Source organism: Pongo abelii, chromosome 12 (assembly GCF_028885655.2).
Source record: "Pongo abelii isolate AG06213 chromosome 12, NHGRI_mPonAbe1-v2.0_pri, whole genome shotgun sequence".
In the NCBI taxonomy this organism is placed as follows: Eukaryota; Metazoa; Chordata; class Mammalia; order Primates; family Hominidae; genus Pongo; species Pongo abelii.
In genome coordinates this window covers 84,793,928-84,800,923 of record NC_071997.2, presented here as the reverse complement: position 1 = coordinate 84,800,923, position 6,996 = coordinate 84,793,928, and the positions used below count along the sequence as shown (strand labels likewise).

The window sequence follows — 6,996 nt, the reverse complement described above, 5'->3', positions numbered from 1 at the left end:
TTGAATTTTTTCCTCTCTTAATCGATTTTATAAAGTTTTCCTGGGGACAGTTGCATGCATGGATCTATTTCTGGGCTCTTTATTCTATTCCATTTATCTATATGTCTCTCCTTTCTCCAATATCGCACTGTGTTGACTACTGTATCTTTATGTAAAATGTAGAAAGGTAGTGTGGGTTCACCAACATTATTCTTCTTTTTCAAAATTGTTTTAACTATTCTAGTTCTTTTGCCTTTTACCTTTTTTTTTTTAATTATTATTTGAGACAAGGTCTGGCTCTGTCACCCAGGCTGGAGTGGGGTGGCTCAATCTTGGCTCCCTGCAACCTCCTCCTCCCATTCTTCCACCTCACCCTCCCAAGTAGCTAATTTTTTTTTTTTTTTTTTGGACAGAGTTTTGCTCTTGTTGCCCAGGCTGGAGTGCAATGCCTCGATCTCAGCTCACCACAACCTCTGCCTCCTGGGTTCAAGCGATTCTCCTGCCTCAGCATTCTGTGTAGCTGGGATTACAGGCATGTGCCACCACGCCCAGCTAGTTTTGTATTTTTAGTAGAGATGGGGTTTCTCCATGTTGGTCAGGCTGGTCTCAAATTCCCGACCTCAGGTGATCCACTTGCCTCGGCCTCCCAAAGTACTGGGGTTACAGGCATGAGCCGCTGTGCCTGGCCATTTTTTTTTTTGGAGGCAGAGTCTCACTCTGTCACCCAAGCAGGAATGCAGTGGTGTGTTCTCGGGTCACTGCAGCCTCCGCCTCCCAGGTTCAAGTGATTTTCATGTCTCGGCCTCCCAAGTAGCTGGGATTACAGGGTGCACCACCACTCTTGGCTAATTTTTGTATTTTTAGTAGAGACAGGGTTTCACCATGTTGGCCAGGCTGGTCTCAAACTCATGAGCTCAAGAAATCCACCCATCTTGGCCTCGCAAAATGCTGGGATTACAGGTGTGAGCCACCATGCCTGACCCAATATATATTTTATTTATTTATTTATTTATTTATTTTTTTATAAAACATTTAATTTATTGGTCTTTGTGTGGAATTAGATGCATCACCACTATATTACAACTGAGCCATTAGTTTTGTAGCTTTACCAACATTAACTGGTTTGCTTTCATGACACTGCTAAGGAATCAATTCTTTCTGTAGATGTTCAAGAGAAAGGCCTTTGGAGAAATGTGCAAGTTCCTTTTGTACATTTACAAAAGCTTTATTTACTCTGTTAGCTTTTTCATCATTCATAATGTTTATCTTCTTAAGATTAGTGGTGGTTGGGCATGGTGGCTCATGCCTGTAATCCTAGCACTTTGGGAGGCCAAGGCAAGTGGATCAACTGAGGTCAGGAGTTCAAGACCAGCCTGGCCAAACTGGTGAAACCCTATCTCTACTAAAAATACAAAAATTAGGCAGGCGTGATGGCAGGTGCCTATAATCCCAGCTACGCAGGAGGCTGAGGCAGGAGAATCGCTTGAACCTGGGAGGCAGAGGTTGCAGTGAGCCAAGATTGCGCCATTGCACTCCAGCCTGGGCGACAAGAGCGAAACTCTGTCTCAGAAAAAAAAAAAACAAAAAAAAACAAGATTAGTGTTAACTGGTTTTGCTTTGTTTTTAGCCTTAAAGTTTTTTTTGGCTGGCTATGTGAAATACATTCCTGGATTTCTGCCCTCTTAATTTGTTCTTGGCCCTTGTCAGGAATTTAATACTTGCATGTAGCTTCTTAAGCTCCAGTTGACACCATCTGTTTTTTTGGGTTTTGGTATTCTGTTTTGTTTTTTTTTTTTGAGATGGAGTCTTGCTCTGTCACCCAGGCTGGAGTGTAGTGGCACTATCTTGGCTCACTACAACCTCTGCCTCCTAGGTTCATGCAATTCTCCTGCCTCAGCCTCCCAAGTAGCTGGGATTACTGCCACACACCACCACGCCCGGCTATTTTTTGTATTTTTAGTAGAGACGGGATTTCACCATGTTAGCCACGATGGTCTCCATCTCCTGACCTTGTGATACGCCCGCCTCAGCCTCCAAAAGTGCTGGGATTACAGGCATGAGCCACCGCTCCCGGCCTGGCCCAATCTATATTTTAGAATCAGCATACAGACTCCATTTTTCTGTAAGGGACCACAGGCTTACAGGGGCTCCCTGATCAGAATCCACGCCAGTGTTCGTGATTTATCCAGAGGTAGTTCTAGTATAGGGTGAAGGAAATAAAAATATTTTACCCCAAAATCTATCTCTTTGACATATTTTGAAATGGTTGCTGCAGGGCCAGCAAACAGACGGGTCCTTGCAAAGCTATTTTTTCTGGGGAAAATTTGCATCTGTAGAGAATCTCTACTAATGCAGCCAGGTCTTCCTTTTCTAGAAATTTTCCATATCTAAGACAGAATAACTGAGTCTGACACCTTGAAAGGTCTGAAAAAAGACCTTTGCCATATGTTCATTGCAGCACTATTCACAATAGCAAAGACATGGAATCAACCCAAATGCCCATCAGTGATAGACTGGATAAAGAAAATGTGGTGCATATACACCATGGAATACTATGCAACCACAAAAAAAAAACAAGATCATGTCCTTTGCAGGGACATAGATGGAGCTGGAAGCCATTATCCTCAGCAAATTCATGCAGGAACTGAAAACCAAACACCATATGTTCTCACTTATAAGTGGGAGCTGAACAGTGAGAACACATGGACACAGGGAGGGGAACAACACACTCTGGGGTCTGTCAAGAGGTGGTGTTGGGGTAGGGAGAGCATTAGGAAAAATAGCTAATGCATGCTGAGCTGAATACCTATGTGATGGGTTGATAGGTGCAGCAAACCACCATGGCACACGTTTACCTATGTAACAAACCTGCACATCCTGCACATGCATCCTGAAACTTAAAATAAAAATAAAAATTTAAATTAAAAAAAAAAAAGGCTTTTACCATCTATCCTCTCTGAGGACTGCTACCTATGAGGCCTCATCTATATAACAAAGCTGTCTTTGCAAGCCAGGCCTCTTTCTTTCTCCCTTTCACACCATGTCTTGCTACTAAACATGATTTACCAACATAAACTGTTTGGGGCCATACTCTTAGCCTGCATTCTTTTTGTAACCTCAAGATGGTATATAAGTTTCTATATCTTATTGTTGGGTTGAGTCTTCATTCTGAAGGCTCACGTGTAAATACATTAAATAAATTTATATGTCTTTCCTCCTATTAATCAATTTGCCTCATGTCAGTAGTTTTTCAGTGAAATTTTAGGGGGCCAATGGCCATGACCCCCACAAGGGTGATGGGCAAGTGCATGATTCTAGAACCAGACTGCTCAGTCTCAAATCCTAGCTCTAATTCTTACTAAAACTTGGGAAAGTTACCTGACATCCTTGTGCCTCAATTTCCTGTTCTGTAAAATGGAGAACATGTAATACCTATTTCACAGGATCTTTGTGAAGACTGCATTAACACATGAAAAACAGAACAGAGCCTGGCATGTAGTAAGCCTTTGGTAAGTGTCAACAATTATTTGCCTTATCTTTACCTATCTCAGTTTTTCTCCTTCTCTTCATACCCCTGATAAATCTGCAACTGTTGAATGGCTGATTTTTCTTTTGAAGACACTTCTTAGGCTTTTAAGTCATTTAATAGTCAGCTTACCACATTGCCATGGCCCTCCTGGAAGATCAATATACAGATGGCCTCCAACTTATGATGGTTCAACTTACAATTTTTAGACTTTACAATAATATGAATTTGATATATATTCAGTAGAAACTGTACTTTTCCCAGGCTAGCCATATGTGGTATGATACTCTCTCAAGATCCTGGGTAGCAGCAATCACGAGGGTAAACAACTGGTACCCTACAGTGTACTGTGTTGCTAGTGTTTGGGGATATTGTGTTTTATGCTTTCACATCTCATTATGTCTGCAAAATGCCCATTTGTGTCTCCTGCCTCTGGTGAGAAGAGGAAGGCAATTACCCTTGAGATGGAACTCAAGATCTTAATTCCTCAGCATGAAAGTGGTAAGGCAGTAATGGCCATCTCAGGCAAGTTAGGACTTTCACATTCCATAATTTCCACCTTCTTAATGGAAAGACGTGCATAAGTGATGTAGTGAAATAATCAGCCTTGGTTAAATCCACTGTCATCACGAAGAAAAGAGGTGAGCTGACGGACGATATGGAAAAATTACTTGTCATGTGAATGGAAGACCAGATACAGAAGCACATGCCACTTAGCCTTCTGATGATCCAGGCTAAGGCAAGAAGACTTTTCAATACTTTAAAAGAACGTGCTGATGATCCTTTGGATATGTAAGTTTATAGCAAGTCATGGGCAGTTCCAACACTTCAAAAGTTGTCATCATTTTCATAATGCGGAGGTCAGCAATGAAGCCACAATTGCAGATACTAAATGTGCCAAAGCTTTTAAAGAAGAGCTGTGTAAGATAATTGTGAATAAGAAATACTTGTGAGGGCAAATATTTAATGTCAATGAAACAAGCTTATTCTGGAAACGTATCCTGGAGCATCCATACATTCATCAAGAGTACAGGAAGATGCCAGGATTCAAGGCATTCAAAGACCTTATAATGCTGTTTTTGGTTGGAAATGTTGCATGGTTCAAATTCTCCACTTGGAGAACCCTAGAGCATTCAAGATTGTGAATAAGCATATACTTACTTCCTTTTTATTATTGCCATAACAAGAAAGCCTGGATTATAAGGCTTGAAAACAAGTCAGCATTGTTTTCAGACTAGTTTTTGAACTGTGTTATGCTATTGACAAGAGGATATTGTAGGCAAAACAGCATCTGATTCAAGAGTCTTCTGATCTTAGACAATGTTCCAGGGCACCCACAGCATATCATCGACACGCATCCTGATGTAAAGGTTGTATATTGTCACTGAACACAATTACACTAATTCAGCCAAAGAACCAAGGTGCAATAGCTGCATTCAAAGCATCCTATTTATGCCAAACATTCACATAGGCTGTTGAAGCAGTGGAATCTGGCCAGACTCTCCAAGAGTTTTGGAAAGGTTTTAACATTCTAAATACTATCTGGAACATTGCTTCAGCTTGGGAAGAAGTCACACAGCAATGCATGAACGGCATTTGGAAGAAAGTTTAAAAGACATATGTTGAACACATTCAAAGGCTTTAACAAAAATTCTGCTGTTGATGAAATAGTAAGTAACAAGATATTAGTGCTTGGGAAACAGCTAGAATTAGACATCAATAAAGAGGATATTCATGAGCTTGTTGGCATTGAGGTTGAAGAGCTTTCTAATGAGGAACTGATCAAACTGGGGGAAGAAATAAGTGAAGAAGCTGAGGCAGAAGAAGAGGAAGTTATACCTGAGGCACCAAGAACATTCACAGCAAAGAAACTGGAGGAGGCGTTTGCTACTATCAGCAGTGGGGTATAAACCTTAGAAGAAATGGATATCAGTGGATCCATTTTCCACACAATCTTTACTGAAGATTTGTAAGAACTGACAGGGAGTTACAATATGCTCTAGCTTGCTATACAGAAATACATAATGAAAAGAAGAAACAAACTTTACAGTCAAAACTTAGTATCTTCCTGAAGAACAGGATGCCTGCTAAACCAACAATAAGTGTCCATGCCTCAGTGCCTTCTGCCAGCTATTCTCCCTCATCAGAAGAGAGAGAAATTTATCACCTTGTCACTGTAGCATCCCTATCATCCAGCAATTAATTTTAGTTCAATGCTTCAAACATTCTTCAAGCCCAATGTGCTTTCAGCTATGCACATAAATGGTGAGGACCCATACAAGCATTCTGTCTTTCACTTTCAGTACAGTATTCATAAATTACATGAGCTAGGCCAGGTGCAGTTGCTCACACCTGTAATCTCAGCACTTTGAGAGGCCGTGGTGGGCGGATCACTTGAGGCCAGGAGTTCGAGACCAGCCTGGCCAACATGGTGAAAACCTATCTCTACTACAAATACAAAAATAAGCTGGGCATAATGGTGTGTTCCTGTAATCCCAGCTACTTGGGAGGCTGAGGCAGGAGAATCGTTTGAACCTAGGAGGCAGAGGTTGCAGTGAGTCGAGATTGTGCCACTGCACTCCAGCCTGGGCAACAGAGTGAGACTCCGTCTTAACAAAAAAATAAAAAATAAAAAATTACAGGAGATATTCAACACTTTATTATAAAATAGGCTTTGCATTATGTGATATTGCCCAACTATAGGCTAATACCTGAGCACAGTTAAGGCAAGCAGGCTAAGCTATGATGTTTGGTAGTTTCGGTGAATTAAATGCATTTTTCACTTATGATGGATTTATCAGGACATAACTTCATTGTAAGTCAAGGAGCATCTGTATAGATTTTTTTTTTCACCTTAGTTATTCATTCTCAATAATTACATATTACAGAAAATCTGCTTTGTGAGTTATACAATTTGGCTGGTAGTGAAAGGTGACCAGCTGAGCTCTGATTACCGTGTCCCACACCACCACACTAAAGGCCAAGGTACCTGTATGACCCCATAATTGTCTGATGAACAAGGCCTGTGCTTCTCCTATTGGACTCATTCCATTCTTCCTCCATTAGCTTGGGATATCCCCAATGGAGGGGACTTGATCTGTCTGATTCCATCAGGGAATCCTCAATATTGGAAACTCCTTCTTTCATAGGACCAGGAGTTGTCCAAGAGTAAGGTCTCAGTGCTTCAAATCCACCACAGATTTCCCAGAGAGGCATTTCTACCTGTCCCACTGGAATGGGATCATTGAAGAGTGGGGGCTATGTCTACTCCGAGGCTGAATACTTTTTTTCTAAATACTTTAATATTTTTACCACTGTCAACATAAAACAATCAAGAGGCTCAGACTCTAATCTAAAGAGAGTTTATTCAAGCACAAAGTGTAAGGACTGCTGCCTGGGAAGCACAGATTCCAAAGAATGAAAGAAAGTCAGTGTTCTGAAGTGTAGAAGTTTGGAATTGTTTACATAGATAAAGTTTAGGGAAACTTAAC

The 6,996-nt window shown here is 41.0% G+C and overlaps 1 pseudogene; it reads right to left on the bottom strand.

Moving 5' to 3' along the window:
- Positions 1 to 1,056: 1,056 nt before the first annotated feature.
- On the bottom strand, positions 1,057 to 6,721 carry LOC129056661 (ribosomal biogenesis factor-like; annotated as a pseudogene).
- Positions 6,722 to 6,996: the final 275 nt, after the last annotated feature.